General features: G+C 35.2%; 1 long non-coding RNA gene across 9 annotated transcripts in view; it reads left to right on the top strand.

Moving 5' to 3' along the window:
• The first annotated feature begins 245 nt into the window (after positions 1–245).
• The window catches only part of LOC140639762 (uncharacterized), a 309,354-nt gene continuing 286,705 nt past the window's right edge, over positions 246–22,894 (top strand). For 4 of the 9 annotated variants that reach the window (XR_012036384.1, XR_012036388.1, XR_012036385.1 and 1 more), the window contains exons 1-2: positions 10,277–10,472; positions 13,210–13,374. This is a non-coding gene — a long non-coding RNA (uncharacterized lncRNA). Of the gene's footprint in view, positions 388–10,276; positions 10,473–13,209; positions 13,375–22,894 lie in introns of those variants that run through there. The other 5 variants (XR_012036390.1, XR_012036383.1, XR_012036386.1 and 2 more) reach the window with 3 other exon arrangements.

Genomic DNA, 22,894 nt, shown 5'->3' with positions numbered 1-22,894 from the left:
CTCCTCCACTCCAATCAGCTTGGTAGAGCTTTAATGAAGTGCAATTCTCTGTCCTTTTCCTCATACTTCTATCTCTAGAATAAGCCTCACATTCAAGTTTGACAGCAGTACAATCAGTTTTCCATTCATCACTGGCCCTGTTTTAACCCTGCTGAAAAAGGGCCTAATGTACGTGGCAGTGATGGCAATTAGGCAGAAAAGTAATATTAGAAACAGACAAAAGCCTGAGTCTTTTAGCATTACAGGTGTTTTTTTTTTTTTTAGCCCGTTCTAGACATAAAGGAATAGGCAGTGTTGTTAAGTTCCCTTCTACAGTCTTCTCTTAAGCTGAAAGTCCAACGATTTCAAGATTCAATTAATTAGACACATGGAGAGCCAAAGAACAAGGTAAAAGCTAAGTTCTTTCTAACTGAAGACACACTTAGTAATTGGCCCCTTATTAAAATGGATATCTTCTGGGTGTATGTTTAATAAGGTTGATAAAAACTCGTCATTTCCTCATTAAGATAGCACATGAATACACTCTGTATGTAAAGAAGAAATCTTAAAGAGAACAAACAGGAAAATATCAATCTGTTAAATATAGGAATGTAAAACATAAAAATTGAAAAGCTTGAGAACTATAACTTTTCAGAGATGGGGGGATGTTAAATGCATTTTGTGTGTGTATGTGTGTGTGTGTGTGTGTGTGTTTCTGTGTGTGTATGAGTGAATGTTGTAAGCTGATTTTTTTTTTTAAAGACAAATCTTGGCTCTTCAATCAGTTTATCCTGGGATGCAAAATATTTAAACATTTGAGTTTTATAACCCAGATCAATGGTATTTAAAATTGACTTTATTTTTAAAACCATAAAGATGAATGATACAGTTAAATGGCTTTCTCATATGAAACCAAATGCAAGCTTTCAAAATCTATACATTCGCGTGTGTCTGCATGCATAAGAATCCATGTGATGGTCATGCCTGCATCTTTGCACAGAAGAGTCACATATACTTGTTTAGGGACACACGTGTGTTGTTTTATCTAATTATATTTGTATATATGTCCATAGATACTATTGTGTGAAATCTTAGAAAAGAAAAATTTCATAGATTTTTGTGCATGCACTTCATTGTTATATATGTTCTCTTAATGGTTCTTTTCATGCCCATTTTTAAAAATGTCAGCCAGGTTGGGGTGTTTTTTTGTTTTGTTTTGTTTGATAGATTCCACAGGAACATGTGGCATCGGTGTAAGGATCTTGTTTAAGAGAATGGAGGCTTGGAGGAAAAAAAAAAACCAGATGCAGCAATTAGGCGGCTCTTGCTGCTCATTGGGGAGGTGACACAAGTGGGTGATAGTGGCTTTCACCTCTCACACTCCCTTCTCTCCTGCCTGATTCCTAGAACAATCCCTGTCAGAAACACTCTTTGAAAAAGGCTGCATTAGACAATGGCTCTTCACCCTTATTTTACGCTTTAAGTAGTGGAGCAGAATGCTGTAAGGGGCTGAAAACAAGGCGTAATCTGAGAAAGACGCGCAGGCATTGTTATAACTGTGAAAACCAGAAGAGCCCCTTTCAGAGCCGTGACTGAAAGTGCTCGGAAGACCTTTAGTCCTTTGCACTCTTCCAATCACCAATTAGACAAACATTAACATCAATTAAGCTGTTATACGGCACAGGTTCCATATAATTACCTTAATGGGTTGACGCTTTCTTTAGCAGCAATTTCTTAAACAAACTTCATCTTTTGTGCAACAGGCTAAGAAAATTTTCAGCAGGGAGCATTTCCTTTTGTCAAGTTTTCTAAAGAGACAGCTGAATTGTTCTATTTAACAACAAACACCTTCACTAAGGACCCACGTCTTGTCCCCGTTCCCACCACATTTGACTACTAGGCTCAAAGCTTATTAACCATCAGAGACAAAAAAACGGACTGGCCAGGGGAGCCCAGACACATGCAGGGCGGGCAGGACACAAAGGACCAGTGAGTCTGGCACCGGTTTGCAAGCAGACCCTCGGAGAAAGCACCAATTGAATTAGTTGCCTATTTAGTATCCAAAGCGCCAGATCCGTCCTTACCAAAAGCACAAAGAAAATGAAATAGAAAAACAGGATCTTGCTCATAAAACAAGACAAATCTGTCTAATTTATTTTGTACCAGTAAGTGCTAATTAAATGCAAGCTACTCAGAGTCTTCCTGTTCCTGCCTCACCTAATTCGCTTAGAATCACGACAATGCCAGTCTGATTTTTCCCCCTGTTTAACAAACATTCATTTGAAATGTACTCAAATACAGCTATAAAAATACAACCCTTATATCACTTCTATTTTTATTTTATATAAAGTCCATGTGTTTTTACTCTGTTGTGAAATTATTTGGGGGGGGGGGAGAAAAGCTCTTGGCAGAAACAAGTCCTTAAACTATCCTTGTGCATCCTAAGAAATAAACAACTTGAGATGCATATAATGAACTATAATTGTTTCCCCCGCCCCCCCCCCAGGGTTGGAGTAATGTATGTAACCAAATTTCACAGCAATTCATTAAAAGTCAGAAGCCTAACTCTTTTACAGTTTTTTAAAGCAGACCATGGTAAAAAAGAAAAAAAATAAATAAAATGAAACAGATATAAAATATACGCTAAGTACTTATGCCACATCAAAATCTTTAAAGTGCTTTCCTTACACACCCTCCCTACCTCCCCCCCCCCATGTCTGTCTCTTTTTTCTCTTTCTTTCACATCCTATTGCTCATTTTCACATACCTGACTATAACAATATCCTTGGGAGTAGGCAATTCGGTTTACATCTTTAAGGTCAGGGCTTGGGCTCCAAAGACAAGTGTTTGCTCCATTTACTCCTGCCCCTGAGAACTCCTAACACCTCTTTGGGTCAAAAGCTGAAGGCCACAAAATTAAAAGATGACGACAAATTTATGTTTGGATTTTAACCTCGGGCCACTGTCATCCACGGCTAGAGGATCTTAAAAGCTTTCTAGGGGAAGAATTCTAGAATAGAAATATATACAATTACAGAATAATTGTTCTCACTTGTGTTGCCAAGAAGAAGCATTTGAAAAAATATGTTTATGCTGAAGATGAATTTATGTATGATATATAATCAGTAACATATCTACTGAAGATCTCTATGATCAAAAATAAAATTAAGGTTAACCATTCTTAAACTTTTCCTTAGGAAACTTGATATATAGAGCGGTACTCTCCATTCCAATGTTGCTCTGCTATTTATTAGAGATTATTCTCTTTTACTCAATTTATACTTCATGTTTACATTGATTCGGTTAAAAATATATATCTTGAGTCTTCCTGGGTTACTGCCTTGGTGCCTCATGGCATCACTTTAAAGACAAACTGTGCTGCTCCTATTTTCTTCATTGGTCATTTCTGTCTGCTCCAGCACAAATACAGCTACAAACTGCGGGTGTCACAAATAAATGTGGGATCCCCAGGTAAAGGGTTCCCACCAATGATTTTGTCAGATTAGAGTTCAGCCACTCCTCTTACAATAGGAAAATGTGAGATTAAATCAGGAGAAGCCTAAAGAGATTATAGTAGATATCCTTTTAAAAATTTACTTCATAATTAAAGAAGCATTACTCTTTTCAAAATAGATTAGGAATTGGAGTTTGAAAAAACTACTTCTTCATAAAGCACCACCTGAGAATTATACAAATTTGTATCCTTCTTAGAACTTTTACATATGACAGATATAATTGGGTATAATAAGGAGGGATAGGGTGCCAGGTGGCAAAGTCACCTCCGTAACCACAGAGAAAATGTGTGCAGAATCAGAGATACCATTTCCTAATTTCCAGTATTAGGGTTGAATCTGTGATGTATGAATGGACTTTTTTTTTTTCCATTCAACATATCAGGCAAAGATCTGAATAAAGTTAATGTTCCCTTTTGACACCCATATCAGACTGAAAACACCTCAATCAACTGTTGGATGGATTTGGCATAATTATTGATACGCTTTGCAGGATTTAAAGAGTGAGGATTCAGTGCTCACATACCACATTTGAAACGAACACAACTTATCAAGCAGAGTTCTGACATGTGTGACTCTTAGTATCATTTTGGAAGTGAAATAACCTGTCAGATTTTAAAATGTGTTAACAACTGGATGGTTAAATGGCAGGGACATGAAGAAAGGACATGGGTTTGGTTTGAGATTTTGTTCTGGAGTAGAGTCACTGACTGCCAGCCTAGAAGTAATCACAACAAAACTTTTCCCCAGGGGTTCTGAACAGAAATTCTATGGTAGAATAAATAAACTACTACACAGTTAGATTATCTTAACTAGCATCTGCAATCTTCCTTACAATAGCCATTTATTGATGTCTTTCCAAATACATTAGAAGTGGCAGATGATTTATTTTGCCTTTGAAAAGTACGTATAACCATTCACTCATTCAACAAATATTTAAGTTTCTACTCTGTGCCAGGCATTCTTTTCTAAGTACATTATCAAAATTGAATAGTACAAAATGCCTAGCATCCTTTTATTAGAGATGTTTTAACTTTAAATGGATTAAAGCAATTTATAAAGAAGGTTAGATAAAATAAAATCTGCTCTCAGTCTTTGTACAGTTCTTTATCTTGATTAATGTATGTTTGGTGCCTGACACATAGTAGGTGCTTTGAATATGGTGCTCTGCTAGTTTTTCTATGGTTCAACCCCAGTCGATTTTTCATGTGAGCGGTATTGTCTAGCAAAAAGAAATCATCTGACCACTACCATCATTCATTGGCACTAGTCTCATTTCCATCTATGATAGTGATTTCTTCTAAGGGGCTATAATATCTTTTTTTTTTTTTTTGGTTTGATTTCAAAGTATGTTTCTATTATTCTTTGCATTTCTTCTGGAAAAAGGTGGGAGGGCAGGGTGTGGGAGTTAGAGTGGATGTGTAGTATTGGGAGAAGACTCAGCATGTATTTTTGGAATTAGAGTTTAAATGGCTGTGTATGTGTGTACGCACATGCGCATGCATGCACGTGCATGTAATAACTCAGGATGAATTGGGAGTCTCCCAAAAAGAGAGACATTACTACCCTTCAAGGAAAATGTAATGGAATTGGTAACAATGAAACCTGGGCTGGATACAATTTTTCTTTAATGAACAGTGAGTCAGTCAGCAGCCATCCTGCTAAACACTTCTGGTGCTGAGCAATACTCTGGGTACCACTGGAATTGTTTTAGAAGTAGTGAAGGATTTAAGAGATACAGATGTGATTGAAACTTTCTTCTGAAGGAATTCACAACTTGGGGTCTGGGCCCTCATGGGACATTTATATTATTATATCCCTTGGCAATTTCCTGCTTCTTGAGGAAATTTTCACCTTCCATTTTTACTAAAAGTTTGTGTGTAAGTCCCTTGTAACCAAGGAAAACTATGATTTTTCATAGTTTATCTGTTAACAAATAGATAACAATTATTACATGCACTTGATCTAAAAGGGAAATGAGGATGGATACTCACGTAAGGGCAGAAAATAATTCTATGCCAAAATGGATCCCTTTCACTTCTACTGAAGTTCTATCACTATCTGTATTCATGCCTATATCCAGCCATATGATCTCTTTGTTGTCTGCCTATCTCCTAGATTATTGTAACTAAAGTCTACCCTCTATTAAAATTTACAATAAAAATGTACTCTCAGTGAAATGATGGCAGATTATAATCATTCAGTAAGGGGTATACACATACCCACATACTGACAAATGCAAAGTAATATTACCTCTGAGATACGTGGAAATGCTGACATATTTCTAGTACCTCAAACATTCTGAATACACATAGATAGAAAGGAGCAAGCCCTTAGAACCTTTGGAGGCACATAAGCGTTTTCATTCAAAATGCTGAGGATAAAATGAGAAGGCAAAGCTGGCAGTAAACATTCAAGTATATATGTAAATATCTCCTTTGAAATTCCTTCCTGCCATATTGCACAGTTCAAATTAGTAAAAGAAGGTTCTTACCGCACAGGGTATTTTTTCAAGATACTTAAACCTATATGTACACATCATTTCTATGATCTGAAAATCAGGTACATTTTATAAAACTTTCCCCTTTACTCATGCTCTTATAGGAACTATATTGTATAGGATTACTAGTATATTAGACTTGGACGGTACTTCCAGTTTTTAACCTAATCCTTCTGTATCTTCTAATCATGTTCTTTTTTCTACTCTGAGTAAGAATGCAATGAAAACCTGGGGAGTTATATATTTTTTTTTACATACTTTAAGGTTGTGCTTCAGCTTTTAAATGTAATATCTAAAATCCAAATACTGTTGAAATCAACTTATTGACAATCAGTTCTTGATTTTTTTTTTTGCTTTTTTTCCAAAGTGCAGACGTTTTTTTTTTTTCTCTCAGATGAAGTATTGCCAGTGTGTCAACAACTCTTTCATTCTCACGAAATTAAAAAAAAAAAAAAGTCCTCATAACCCAATTTTTAAAGTTCTGTATAAACTTGAGTTTTTGGATGTCTGGGGGTCAGGAAAGTTCACTTGATTTATTGGCTTCCCATTTAGTTAACGTGGTATGGCCGAAATTCCTCAAGAGTTTCAAAGCCACCCTGTCGTGTGTGATCTTTTTGATGGTTCATTCTGGTTAACAAATACTATTTCCGCATCGTGCATCCCTGTCTATAGGAGAGGCCAAAGCTTTTCATTCAAACTCTGGAAAGTTTCCTCCTCATTTGTAGGTGGTGGTGTAAACAGGGAAGAAGATTAGGGGTGTGTCCTGGGCCATGTCATTCTGCAGTGCCCCTCCTCTTCTGTCTATGACAAAAGAATAAGAGAAGACTTAGGAAACTGGAGGAGGGTTAATGCCAGAGGGTATGGACCAGGGCAGTGTGAGTAGGGAAGAGGAATCAGTAATGGAGAAAGTGGAAGGAAGGAATATTGCAAAATGTGGTAAGAAAAATAGGCACAACCAAAGAGAGGCCCTATAGCCTCTGTAGACAAACCTTTTTGTTTTCCTCGTGACAAGGTATTTCCTAATACCTAAAGGTGCATTAGGTCAAGTAGAGGTATCCCTGATCTTAAAAAGGAAAGAGAGGGAGAAAACCCCTCTCTTTTATAACCCCCACTCTCATTATTTTGGTACAAGGCTTTGAGAAAGGATCATGACACAGCAGCCTTGCTTTTTATAAATGCATCATCTTTTCTTATATAAATATTAAGTGCATTTGGCTTTTGGGTGTCATACAATTAGCAAATTAGTCGTTCACTAACAGTATTCATCCAGGTTTTATAACACTTTGCCTACCTTAATTTTAGAACATTACATGCAAGGGGGAAAAATTGCCTTCTTTTTTATTGCACTCATTGAAATCCCTTCTCTTAATGCTAGGCTCTGGAGTTACAGTGGCAGTTAGTTCTGTCATCAGAATATCAGCACTTTGAATGGAATTTTGAAAATTACAAAGACTACACCAGCATTATAGCAGAATCGATGGTTCTCTCTATACAATAAATGCACTCTCATTTTGAAGCTTATGCATTTGCTTTAATATAACCCCCCTTTCAATTCAGTTCAATTCATTGCCCTTATTATAAGTATGAGATGGGAATTAGAGACTTCCTCCAAGATTTCAGATCTTTTGTGCCTGATATGAGAAAGAGAACTTTTTACTGTTCTCTTATATATGAGATTGAGTGAATTAGCTAATGTTCTAAGAGGTAAAACAAACTATTCATTTGCACTTATATGTGCAAGTATGAAATACACTATTCATGTCCAAGAGAATCTAGTGGTATAATGGAGGGCTTTTAATTCCATATTTAAGGTATCTTCATTCTTTCGAACATGGTATTCTTCCAAAATGCAATATTCCAAGTATGACACCCAGATGCGGTGTTGCATCTCTCTGGAACAGCCATGTTGAAAATTTGCCAAAGGACTGTCATCTTTGTAGACTTTGACTAATGAATCTTGGGTTATTTGAAACTGGAGCAGAGGCCATTTTATTTTAGTCCATTTCTTCGAGATTTTCATGATTTGCTCATTGGAAAAAAAAAATATTGCCCAGCAAATCCAAGAGCAGGTAGTCATGCTCTGCCAGATGGAGTCACCCTCTATTAGCTAATGGCTAGGAGTTACTCAAGAGTGACAGTGGATGTCATTCCTGGAGAACTGGAGGGGTAACTTGAACGTAATCTGTAGTGCTTTGTCTATCACACCCGTTGAAAGAGTTGTGTAATGTAATTTCATTTTTGAGTTGAGTATTTAGCTCTTTGAATCACCATGCATTGATAATGAGACCTTGAATGAGGTCCTTGTCTTAGAGAGGAGCTGGCACTGTATAAAATAGTCATATAAGTTCATGCATTTCCATCTGTTTCTCCAAAAATGGGTGTTTCTTTACTCATCAAGTTATTAATCCTCTACTTAATATCACACTCAAGCTGAAACCTAATTATACAAGTCCAGAACCACAGCATAATATTATGAAGACAAGTGCATATATTACTTAAGGTTCTAGTAATAGCTTTAAAGGTTTATATAACTTGGAATCATCACTTTGAATATTATTGGTAAAATTACGAAAAGCTGTTCTAGGATCAAAACACAATGGCATGTTGATTTCATAGTAAAATGCAATCTTGCATTTGTAATTAATATCTATCTCAAGGGCTATGGGTCATTATATAGTTTAATTCAATTACTCCACTAAATAGAGATAATCCTTTGTAGGTATTGGCTAATCTAATTCATGGCAATTTACATTGGATAGACTTATTAAAGATATATAGTAAGAAATATTTTATTTAACATATTTTTACTAGCTTTAGAATGTAAACATCATAACTTACTCTGCTCTGGCAGCACACACATGCACACACACACACACACACACACCCTGTGGTTAGTTTATTCCTTGCTACTTTTACAATCAGTTACTGCTTTGGTGAAAGCCTAAAGCTTAATCCATTAAGAGCCATTCAGAACAAAACAAACAAACAAAGCTTTAACCACTTCAGTGACAACAGTGCAGAACCAACAAGCAGCCTTCTTAGAAAACCCTAGTAATTTTGGGATCAATAGCCTCATACTGGATGCTTCTAAGTGATAAAGGCTAGAACATTTGTGCTGCCAGGTTTTAGAGAATAAAGTAAAACACAGACGTGTCTGGAAAAAATAATTTGATAAGTTTAGTTTGGAAATACCCATGTAGAGCAGAGGGCTGACTTAAGTCCCATCAACAGTCTTGATAAAAACAAGTTAATTTAAACATCACTTTGCACTGAAAATTTTACCTATGGGTCCTGAGGGTTGAAGCTTAAGATATATTTTAGTCTTTCTCCAAGCTCGACTGCTTGCAGCTTTATTATTACTATTTCTAATTAATGTAAGTGAAATCTTTGATATAGCTGCACTTTTATCTATTTCTTTAAAAACAAATCTTATCTAATATCTCTATATTAAAGTATTTAGAAGAATGTTATAGTCTACTTGATTCAAGGCTACAGTTTTAACAATAAAACTAACAAATACATTTATATATGAGAAGAGCAAAAACAAACATTTTTTCCCACAAGATTAAAAGCCTGTTCATTTCCTTTTAGAATTATTTCATTGTATATTATCCTTTGTGAAAAACCCATTAGCTTCTTTTATACATCATCAAGTCTTAAATAATACCCCAGTGCTGCAGAATATGTTCCATGGAAAAAATCTACTGTCATTCCATAGAATAAAAAAGGCCGCCTACATCATTACATTATCCTTTTCAGTTTCACAAAACAATTTCACAATACTGTATCTCCTGTAGCTATAGTTTTTTAATGCCTTTACGTTTATACTTAATTATAAACTCAGTAATGAAATAGGAGTATTATTTATTATTTATCTCAAAATGTCAACTGGTTAGACTTTACCCACAAATTATCTGGAGGCATTAAATTATATACCTTCATAGGTAGTCAACAGACACTTGGTATTGCCTGCAGTATGTTTACAAGCTAATTTGTTTACTGAATATTGTCTACTCGTTTACATTTCTGCTTTTTTCAAAAAAGCAGATCCTCACTGAAGAAATATACTTAATATAAGGAATGTATAAAAGAAATCTTTTTAGTTTTAAAGACAAGCCTCAAATCAAAAGCAAAATAATTTCTCTGCTGAAATGTTATCAAATAACATTGACCATCAACATTTTACAGACTGAAGAAATAAATTACCCCGCAATACCATTAAAATGCATGATTTTCTTGTGTGTCAGGAATGCTGTGCAGTTTTGTCTGGATTCATTAAGGCGCTCACTGCATAAGTGCGTTGCCAACAGGGATGTGGGTGGCTGTAATGGCAGCCTGTAGGTTTGTATGGAAAACAAGTATGGCACAGTGAAAAAAATCCTTCTTTCACCCTACAGATACCTGTACGGAGAGCTTGGGAGGCATTTCCATAGGCTCATTGTCAAGTGAAAGTTAAAGCCCCCACTCACTGGGAAGCAAAGGTAAGTCTGAAAAACCGCATTGAAGAAAAAGGAGAGGGGGTGGGGGTGGGGATGAAATCACCTAGCATTGAAGCAGCCTAACCAAGTGACAGACACGTAGACAACTCTGATGCTGCCAGAACAACACTCTGCACAGCCCACCAGCAAGCAATTTGTCACTGCGACAAGAATATCCTCCGCAATTTGGCATCAGGGTCCTTGGACAGCCAACTGCGCCTGTACAGCACGAGACGTGCTATTCGGCAACGGGAAAGATGGGAACCAAGGTTCTCGTTATGTCCTAACGTGTTATTTTATGAAAAACATATCTTTTGTCATGATCAACACAGAGACAGAACAGTAGTAATTGATAATAATAACTGGGGACAAATAAGACAACAAATTGAGAAAAGTGTGTTCTTGTATGTTTTTGAGGTATCCTGCGTGTTGAGAAGATTTCAGGATGCTTGCTCTGTTTGTCTGGTATTTTATGGCACACTCCCACAGTGTTTCATAGAAATAATGAATCCATAGGTGCAAGAATGAACTGGGAAGATTTTCGGTAGTAAACCATTTGCTTTTAGCAGAACATACTCTTTGCTTTGTTTTAGAGTTTATGTGTTTGTGTGTTGTGTGTTGATTAATATGTCGCTACGTGCAAATCCTTTCTTACTGTCGGGATTTGAAATAAGACACAAAGAATTCAAGGTAAGTTGGGTTAATAAATGTGCAAAGGAAAGACCCTTACTCTTTACATTACTACTCTGGTAATCTATTATAAAAGTGCAGTAAAGGAGAGAAGCCAGGGGCATAGGATAAAGGTATCTGATAAATAACCAAGTAGTGTTCCCCTTGCCAATTACTTGGCATCTTACTTTGTAATTAATGCCACAGTAATGAAAAAAGTGGTAGGCACGAAGATTGGGCCTTTTGTGCATTCTATACAGAATCAAACACTCATAAAAATCTAGCTCAAAGCTAGCCTAGTTTGGCTCTCTCCACAATCAAAACTTGCTAGAGAATTAGAACAATCCCATAGGGTGTGTATGTGTGTGTGTGTGTGTGTGTGTGTGTGTGTGTGTTGCAGTGTATTATATAAGAGTGACATCAGGCAATTGTGGTACTGCTTTCTCTATCACACAGACAAGAGTGTCCTTCATTCCCCAGACGTGATAGAAACTTATACCCATTCTGCCAGTATCTCACATCATGGTATCTATTATGTTGTTCACTAGTTGTCCTATGAAACACTTTAGCTAACTGCTACTTAAGTCGCTGTGAGAACTGCCCTGCAATGCCTGGTGCATTTCCCAGTAGCTTATGTATTTGCACTTTAGGGGAACTTTCAGGAAATACTAAAACTACTTAAAAAGTAAATAATAGTGAAAGTGACAACACTAATAGGCATTTTTTAAGAAGTAGGAAAGAATATAACTTAGGCAATTTGATATCATTTGAAATACAGTACAAATTTCAAAAATACCCTGTTAATATGACAATAATCCTAAAATATGAAAAACGTATTTTTTTTCTAGCTATACATATGAACCGGACGTTGAATGGTTTGGAGTTGGGGGCTTGATAAAAGAGATGTGTTTAACTGTGAAACTTAGAAATGGTATTAGGGGTGGAGTATGTTGAGTAGCTATGTACGCAGATGACTAAATGAAATGACCTTAGATTTATATCCTTCTAAGGGTAAGACACAAAAGGGAGAACAGAGGAATGTGAAAAGAGAACGTTCAAGGCTGGAGGGTACAAAATACAGTGGAGATCATAAAGAAAACTAACCCCTACTTTTCTAAGCTTTGCATGGGGTGTTTTCCTTGCAACTCCCATTAAAGTCAATGGGAATCATGCAGCTAAAACCCTGTGTAACTCTTTGACAATTTACTTCCTAGTGTCTGGAAAAGAGTACTACCTACTAAGGGCAATTTACTCATTTTAGTTTGTGCCTTCCATACAAAGATGAATTTGATAGCATATAGCAGGAGGAAAAGAGAGACTGCATTTAAGATTTTGTTACTGCAAAAGAAATCATCACTGAAAAATGTCACCTAAACTTTCACCTTGTTTAGCAACAACAATAAACAGAGAAAAGCAATCCAGTGAAAGAATATAAAAAGAAGTATGGACTTGATTACAAGAAAAAATGGTGATTGCTATATGAGGGTTTTTTTTTCCCATTTTAAATTCTCAAGCTCTGAACGCAATCGCAGGATAATAAGAATAGAGGACAATTCTTAAGACACCAAATTGAAGTTCTTGATTACTTGCTTTTTCCTATGCACCTCAAGTTGTACATATGTAAATATAGCAATGGTAGCCTTACAAAATCTTTAATAATAGAAGTACAGTGAAAGGGAGGGGGCTACCATAGCTTCTATTTATGGGTAGAAATATGGATAAAATGACAGATATTTATCCTGCTGTAAGCAATAACTAAATAAATGTATTGTATCCTCTATATAATATTATTTTTGAAAGCTATAGACTGTGCATGTTAAAAAGTACATGCTATTTATAATCTCTCTCATGAACTTGGAAACAGAAAACTAACACTGGCTTTCAAAGTCTTTATTTTTATTATAAGACTCTATATTTCTTTACTCTCAAGTGAAATGTCTATTTAGGTGCTTTACTGATATAATTCTTATAACTGTACAACCATATAATAAGCTTATGTGGGCTGAAGATACAGCTCTTGTGTTTTCTGAGTCCCTTCTCTGTGATTTGTTTTCTGACTTTTCCTTTGGAGGGTGAAGAAATAAGACACTACATGGCTCTGCTTTTTAGTGCGTGGATCAGAGACACATCTATGAACAGCTGCCTACGCAAGTTGATTACTGGGCAATATAATTTCTCAGTTTTTATGGGTAAATGAGTGCTTCTCGCCATGGACCTAGCTTGTGCATCAATTTAGGTAAGCATACTGCTGCAGCAGCCTTGAAACTATTGCTCTCTGATTGTACCAATTAGCAAATCCTGAACTTTACCACCAGGAAAAGACATAGCTCCACATTTATGAATGCCTGGCTTTTGAGAATTAGAGTAATTATGTCACCAAACGTACCACCGATTTTCAGATAGACATCTCAATAATTTTGTAAGAGTAAAAACCTTTCCAAAAGCACACTGATATTTTTATAACAGAAATAATACATAGGGATGAATACAGTGATTTGATATGTGAGAACATTTATGAGAGAGAGAGATACTTGAACAGAATTTAGATGTGTTTCTGGGCTGAATCTTTGATTATAAATTTCATGTTGGAGGGTTTTGACTGTGTGAGGACTTCTGAAATCTGATTTCCTTGGTGAAGGGAGTTGAGAATTCACAAAATAATAAAAAGCATGTGCTGTTATTAAAGTAGATTATGATACTATTATAAAATTGTAGACAGTGATAAATTTAAGGCATTATAAGTCTCTAAGTTGTAGTTTTAAAACTCACAGCTGGTTCTTACATCCCAGGCCATTCATCGTTTGTGACCAGATCACATATCCTTACACAAATACACATTAAAAGATTTCTGTTCACAAATTAAATCTGAATTGAATTTAACACACAAAGCTCTTTAGTTATCCATTAAGGTTTTGTTTTTCATTTTTTTTCTTCTTATAGTGTTTTTATAAACAGCCAGAATAAGTGAATATCAAAAATAAAAGTCAAGTATTACAATGGCAATGTCATTCACAATGTTACATTAACTTGTTTTCCTCCTATGTTATTATGACAGTGTTTTGTTTGGGGCAAGACACTGAATAATCATTAATGCTTTCCATGGAATCCTAGATGTATAGGATTATATGTTCTAGATTTCTCATTTTACGAATTGTCTTTGCCAGGAGCTGAATGAATGAGGTACTTTAACTCAAAATTAATCTCTGTTTACTTAAGGCTGGTTTTGCTAGAAATTTACTATAAATCGATGTTTTAAAGCACCGATGTGTAAGACAAATTTCAGTATTCACTTTTCTTCATATCTCCTTCCACATAGTTAAATTATTATGACTTTGAACTGACATCTATGCAGTGATTTTGTAGTATGTAGGTGGGAAAGACATACAGAAATAATATATTTCCCCTTGCAATAACTCAAAATCATGCATTTAGTTTGCAGAGCACACACACACACACACACACACACACACACACACACTGCATTTCTTTTAGATCAAAAAGCACAATTGTATATATTTGCCCTGAAACATTTCCCCAGTCCCGGGAATGGTGTTTCATGAACTGATTTTATCACCTGTACAAGAGAATTATACAAATATTCTCACTAAGAAACCAAATAAATAAGTGTATAGTCAAAGTAATGATTGGTTATATTCATAAGGATGAGTTTGTTTACATTATCTTCCTTACTAGGACCACATTTGTATCCCTATTTATCTTCATTTCTTCAAACATGGCACTTGAATGGCCTTCTATAACTAAAGTCTTTTTGGAAAGCTTAAGTGGGAGGAAGATAATTTTGGGGTAAGAGCAACGGTACTGTCAACACTATTGATTCTCTGGCCCCAAAGATCTGTGGGATTGTTCATTGTTCATATGGTAAATTTCTGATGCTCCACTTCAAAGATTTGAGGCCTGAACTCTTTGCTACGCCTAAGAGAAGGAAGCCACTATATAATAGGTTGAATAGTCTGGAGCAAAAGGTCACCCAATATTACATGTGCTTGTTTGGGACCAAAGCATGGGAAAGAAATCCTCCCAAGCAGTGTTAACTTACCTGCCCTTGAATTGGAGTGTGTGTGTGTGTGTGTGTGTGTGTGTGTGTGTGTGTGTAGCTTTAAGGGGATTCAAGCACAGGTATTGAAAAAGGAAGAGGACTTTTAAGGTGAAATGAGATCTGGAAATGTTTCAAAGATGCCCTAAAGCAGACAGGAGAAAATCTATTTCCAAGAGTAAGAACCTTGAGGCTTAAAAGTGAGGGTGCAGAATGAAAAACATTTTTTTTTACAGGTCTAAAGTATGTAATGAAGTAAGGCAATGGTTCAGGTGAAATGCAACATAATTTTCATAATTATTTAAGTGTGAAAGGCAAATAATTAGGTTCACTCATGGTCTTTCAAGTGACAGTGTTGGACGATGCAAAAACTCAGAAAATATTTGTCTGATTTTTCAGTATCATGCTGTATAAATCTGAGCAAATCATTTAAACTGTTCAGGGCCTGCATGGGTACAAAATGAACAGGATTCTAGCACTGTTAGCATAAGAAGGAATGCGGGATTTGTGATTATTTCTGATGCCGATGTCTTCATTGTTGTTTAAACTCTTATGCTTTGAAAGGGTATATTCTATTTACTGTGATAGTGTCACTCAGTTACTCATTTGTTCAAAGATATTTACTGAGTATTGACTAAATGCATGGCTATTCTTGCTATCAGAGTCCACTAAGGTAAAGTTCCAAATCTTTAAAATACTCAAGTCTGCTGAATGAAGCAATAAACCAAAACTAACCACACAATATCATAAGGGTTCTGATAAATGCACACCAACATTTCTATGGGAAGTCAGAAGAGGAGCTTCTGGTTTTGCCTCAGAGAGACTGGAAGGCTTCATAGGGGAGGTGATCACTCAATTAGATTGATGGTAAAAATGGGGTCACTTCAGTTTCTTGCCAATAGAGCAAAGACTGCCACGGGCTTTAAAGCATTCTTTTTTGTGTGTGGCTTTAAAAACTATTGTGAAGTTCTTCTTCTGCCAATTTGTTTTGATATTGGGCTTTCTTTGTTGTCTTCTTTTATGTTACATGGGAATGAAAGGGGAAACCAGTGACTACTAACGTGATTCATCCAGACTAGCTACCTATTCAATACCTCCACTTTTTGAATGATGTGTATGTATGCATGTGTATGTGTGCTCATGTATGATAAAGCAAACATAAGTGAGTATGACTAGGAGACTTCCATGTTATCTAAGTAAGATGTAGATAATAGGAATGGTGCTGAATGGTGCTGGCATAACAACAAACTCAAATAGGGAAACCTACACTAAAATTGTATTAAATATTTGATGGGATTCTAGGGCTTTCTAAGAACAACTGATGAAATATATATATATATATATATATATATATATATATATAGAGAGAGAGAGAGAGAGAGAGAGAGAGAGAGAGCTATATACATGTATAGAGCTATATATGCTTTTTTCCTTTTTATTATAGAATAGAAAGGATTGTGTTAGAAGGATTCTCTTTATCGCAGGTGTGAAAAAGAAGCAGATAGCAGGAGGGCTTGGGACACAGAAAATATTTGAAACAAAATTAGAATTTAATGACCTAGGCCAGTGTTCCTCAAACTATAATGTGCATTAGAACCACCTGCAGAACTTGTTAAAGTACAGTAGGCCTGGGGTTGGACTGATGAATTTTCATTTTTACAAACTCACAGGTGAGGCTGATGCTGCTGGTGGAGGATCACACTTGGAGAACCTCTAATCTAGACCAGTGCTTCTCAAATTTAATCTGTATATGAATCTCCTGGGGATCTTGTCAAACTGAAGATACTGATTTAGTAGGTCTGGGGTGCTTAGGAAAATCTGCATTTTGAACAAGCTCAAAGGTGATGCTGATGCTGCTGGTCTGCAGATCACAGTGTGAGAAGCAAGGCCTTTGGTGATTTCCTACATTAGGACTCCAAGTCATAGGACATGGCCTGATGATTTCAGAAAATAATAAGATCAACTAACAATTTTAAGTTCATTTTCTAAGCAAATAAGATCATATCCTTACCCATAATAATAAAAAATTAAAGTTTCTTCTTATATATCATGTGAATAATATTTCCACCCCACTGAGAGAAATATTTCCTGAGCTACTGTTCCCTGCATAAAATACCTGCCCTAGTTACTGTGAAAGTTAGGGGAAATATAGGTTTCTTCTTTCAAGTAGCTTCTATAACTACCTTGGCTGTATATTAAATGCATTGTATTTCTCCGGTTGTGATAAATTGTGGATGAGTATAGAAGGTAAAAATGGTTTGGTCTAATATGTCCAAAAGAAAATATTAGAAATACTACTATTCAAGTTCTGTTATATAGCCACCCTCCTTATTTAAAATTTTTGTTTAGTTAGACAAGGTCTATTTATATAAAGCAAAGGTTGAACAAAATCTAGTGAAATGAGCTGGACAATTTGCTTCTTTTTGATGAGATAACAGTCCCTGATGGGTTATATGGATGTGGGTGTGAAAGAGCCTTACTGTTAGGTATTGGCTGTCTTCAACCCACATTTTCTCAGTAATTGATAATTCTTCATTCCCTCTCTTCTGTGGAGCCCTTTTAAAAAGTATAGGAGTGAAATAATGATAGTATATTAAGGGATTTTAATTATAAATTTCCAAGAGAATATTCAAATAAAAATACAAGGAATAGCATCTGTAGTATATACTTTGGCCAACTCTGAGTGAGTTTAGGCACCCTAGGGATGCATACATTTCTAGTCTCCTTATGCCCCTCCAATTCACAAATTTTTAAATGATTTGATAGTGTTAGATTCAATGACTCAACACAGTTTGAATAAATTTCTCAATTCTCAGTTTATTTTTTTGGTCTACTTGATCAAATATGGGTAACTGATTGTAATAATGCAAATACCCAAACCCTCAGCCAAATAAATGTAAATATACTTAAAGTATTAATATAATTTTTAACATTTATTTGTCTGGGGTATGTGATTTTTGTGTTATCATTTCTGAGGCTAAACTATTATCTTTACAACAATAATAGATATTTCAATAATTTGTCTTTCTACTCCTTCTTCCCATTTTCCAAGTAAATTAATTTTGATCCACTCACCAAATTGGACTATTCCAAGGAAAATTTTTACTTGCAGGGTATTTGACTTCTTAAAATACTACCCTTACATCTTAATATCTAACCAAATGAAATAGCAAACAATATAATTTTAAAATGTAGATGTTTGGGCTAGTAGAGCAGTGGTTTTTAACCTTTCTGGAAATATCTCTTTACAGAAAATGCTCATAAGTACACACAAAGAAATTTTACATACAAAGTAGTGCATATTTACTGGCCTTTTGAAGGAAAATTAACCACTTTGATCTTGATAATTGAGGTGAAGTTAACAAAAATGCCATCTTTTTTCTCCTTTCTTACAGAGACATTGAAACCAGATGGATCAATAGACTGTTTTTCTAAATACATCATTTTGTTTTTATTGCGTAAACCTTGCCTTACAAATAAGCCTTTATACTGATTTGTAACATGGAAGCAAGTGGACATCTGGCTTCTGTGAAAAATATGATTCACTCATTTGCATTTTTAAATTCCATTCATTCCATTTTTAAATTGTTCACTTGTCCTCTTTGCTCTTTCTAAAAGCAACTCTTCTTAGCTCTCTTCAATTTTAAATATCTACAGAGTTTATGTTAGTTATAGTTCAGAACCTCATCTCTTTAAAATTTTTAAATGGAAGTCAATATTCAAAGTCTACAGCATGTGTAAACCCACAATATCTAGGTAAGTGGGAAGTTAATTGAAACCAGTAAGGAATTTGGGTGACAAAAATCAGTTTGCTCATAGTATTTTATATTGGTTTTGGAAGGCTTTGACATATCTTTAATAGGCCATTTAAAAAATTTCAGGACCAAAATACTAATAAAAACATTTATTCTTCAGGTTGGTTGTATTTCTTCAAAAAATATTTTGGGTACTAAAGGGTATTTTTATCACTAATGATGTGCTGTAAGCAAATTCTGGGAAGAAAGAGGATAATGCTAATAAAATATTGTTTGCAACAATAGGTTTTGTGAGCAAAAATGGAAAGTATAAGGATTTGAAACCTGCAATATTTATTCATTAAGTACTAGACCTTCCTCTTTATATAAAGTGACAAATCCAGACTCTAATGATTTCCACAATGTTGCAATGAAATCTCATAATAACCAAAAGCAGAATAACCCAAGTTCCATTCCAATTTTAGATAAAACTTCTCATGAGCATTTTATTCTTCATCTTAAATAATCAGCCTCTATGGAATCCCAGCATTTCAAAATGATAGGGCTGAATATTTAAATAGTTAATCTCTTTGCATATTGCATATTTCCCTCTAACTGACTAGTAATGTCCTGGAAAAATGTGAATGTGTGTGTGACTGTATGTGTGTGTGTGTGTGTGTGTGTGCGTGCATGTGCAAATGAAAAGGTTTTCCTTCAGTTGAGTGGAATAGCTGATGGGTCTAAGACTAGATAGTGGACATGGATAATCAGGATAGACAAAGATGAGAGATGGAGAGAAGTTAGTCCATTGTGGTCTTTGGCTGTGAATTGTGGACTTGATTTTAAAAGGATAGCAAAAGATACTGCTTGTCTAACAACTTCAACCACATGTGTTTTACAGAGATTTACTTAGGGAGCATAAAGAATGAACATTACAGAGGTAGAATGTTGAAACTGGAATCAAGAGGACTGGGTAGCTGAAGTTATCAAGTTCTGAGCTTTTGTGCCATCATTTATAATTCATGTTTTATTACTGGTGTTCTTTGCTAATAACATTGTGCAGTTGAGAACATTTTTTAAGAGCATGCTGGTTTTGAAAATAGAAGTGAATTTGGTTAAATTTCCCTGCCTTGATTTCATGACAACTACCACATTGAACTAAGTCATATTCCCGTTTAGGGTTTAGTGCCTATAATTGGAGGAAATAGATGCTTGGTTTAATTATTAGGTCCACAGAACTGTTAGAGAAGGAGAGCACTAACAACGAGAAGTGGATCCCTAAAGGAGCCTGATACATAACAAATAGATGAACATGATTCTGGTGAGGTAAGGCAAATTGGTCCCATAAATCATATCATAAATAACTCTCCTGTTTTGCAGAGGATGAGATGTACTGTCATCAGGACACCCACTAGATCTTTCAAGGCGTTGTTACTACTTTCATATATATTACATGGAAGTTTAATATGGATGTTACAATCTTCAGTTCCTTTAAGAACAAGAAACAGTCTTCCTCTCTCTCCCACTGAGGCCACTGTCAGAATTCAGGATCAGGAGACACATTCTCTCCCTAAAAGGAAATTTAGCTGCCCTCTTGGTGGGAGAGAGTAAAGGTATGTAAGGTGTTGAATGCTGATTTAGCATGTCAGTCAGGCTGTCCATCTGATAGAATAGAAAGAATTGCAGAAGCTTTGAAAAAACAGGTGTGGAGAGAAATGTGTACAGCCGTCCAGAGAATTTTGTGTCTGGAACAAATGTTCATGGATTTCTCCACTGAAGGTGATATTAGAAGCTAGTTTCTGAAACATGACTAGAGGAGTCTGTGTCTGGTAGACTAGGTCAAAGGAGAAATTGGATATTTGAGTTGGCAGGTCACAAAACAAGTGCTGAATCAATCAGTTGTCCTCTTTTAGTAAAATCCCAGATGGATTTTGGCTGTGTTTTTGATTCATTCTGCCTCACTTGTTAGAGGGGATAATGTGAGTTATGTTAGAGGGGATAATGTGAGTTATGTCCTACTCACTTGTGAGTTATGTAGCCACAATACAATAAGATAATTATTTCTCAATACATTGTATTTTAGGGGAAAAGTACAAGCATGTGAAAATCTAAGATATAAGCATTCTAAAGTGCCTTATAGTGTCTTTCATTTGGAGTTATTGTTACAGAGGTATTTATAATCAGAAGTCCTTAACTTGTGTTTGCCATTAGTAAAACTGAAGACGAATTGAAGTCTTCACAAAGCCAGTATAAAACCCATAGCTCCAAAACAATTTATTGATATTACATGTCAGTAAAGAACATGAAAAGGCAAAGCTAAAATATTTCTTCTGAATCCTGTTTTTCTCTTATTTTATTCCAGTGTAATTAGCATACAGTGTTATATTCATTTCAGGTATACAATATCGTGATTCAACAATTCTATATATGGAATGTATTTATATTCTATAAATTGTATATGTTACTCAATACTCATTGAGATAAGTGTACTCATAATCCTCTTCACCTATTATACCCATCCCCCACCCCTACTTGCCTTCTGGTAACCATCAATTTGTTTGTTACAGTCCAGTCTGCCTTTTGGTTTGTCTCATTTTTCTTTTTTTCATTTGTTTTGTTTCTTAAATTCCACATATAAGTAAAGTCATATGGTATTTCTCTTTCTCTAATTTTATTTAGCATTTACCTTCTAGATCCGTCCATGTTCTTGCAAATGGAAAAATTTCATTCTTTTTTATGGCCAAGTAATATTCCATTCTATCTATCTATCTATCTATCTATCTATCTATCTATCTATCATCTATCTATCATCTATCTACCTACCATCAGCATCATCTATCACATATTGCTTATGCATTCATCTATTGATAGACACTTGGGCTGCTTCCATAATTTGGCTGTTGTAAATAATGCTGCAATAAACATAGGGGTACATATATCTTTCTGAATTAGTGTTTTTTAACCTTTGGTAAATACCCAGTAGTGGACTTACTGTATCATATGATAATTCTATTTTTAATTTTTTGAGAAACCTCCATACTGTTTTACACCAGTTTGCATTCCCACCAACAGAGCAAGAGGGTTTTTTTTCCTCCATATTTTTGCCAAAACTTGTTGTTTCTTGTGTTTTTTATTTTAGCCATTTTGACAGGTGTGAGGTGATAGCTCATTGTGTTTTGATTTGCATTTCTGTGATTATTAGTGATGTTTAGCATCTTTTCATGTGTCTGTTGGCCATCTGTATATCTTCTTTGGAGAAATGTCTTCTGAAGCCTATTTTCATTACTATGTAATTATTTCTTTTGTGTCCAGTAAACTTTTCAATGAAGTAAAACACATATTCAAAAATGCACAGATTTGAATGTACATATTATTGAATATTTGAACAAATTCAATACATCCATGTAATCCTCAGTGATTTAAAGGAATAGAACAATATTGGCATATAGGAAATTCCCCTTTGTCCCATCTTGTCACTACCCCCCAAAAGAAATCACTATCTTAATTCTTATTTGCTCTGATTGATTTTATGTTGTAGACCTTTTTATAAGTAATAACATATAGTATGTACTTTGTTATATCCATGCTATAAACCAAGATTGTGTAATTGCAGTTCTTTTATTTCATAGCTGTAGAGCATTTCAATGCATGAATATACCAAAAATCATTTATTCCTACTTTTGATGGACACAGTCATTTTTAATTTCTGACTTCTATTGATCTTCTCATTTGTATTTTGAATATGTAAGTATGCTTTTCTGCTAAATATATACCAATGAGTGGAAATACCAAGTAAGATATGTTCAGCTGTGGTAGACTTGACCAAACAGTTTTCCGAAGTGATTGTGTCATTTCATGCTTATACCAGCATATACCAGCAGTGTATGATGTGCTTCCAGAGTTTGGTGTTATACTTTTTTTTTTTTTTTTTTTTTAGCCATTTTGGCTATGTAGTAGTATGTTATTGA

The sequence above is a fragment of the Canis lupus genome, chromosome 9, assembly GCF_048164855.1.
Source record: "Canis lupus baileyi chromosome 9, mCanLup2.hap1, whole genome shotgun sequence".
Lineage (NCBI taxonomy): Eukaryota > Metazoa > Chordata > Mammalia > Carnivora > Canidae > Canis > Canis lupus.
Note: the sequence above shows the minus strand (reverse complement) of the source record. Positions and strands in the feature narration are given on the sequence as shown.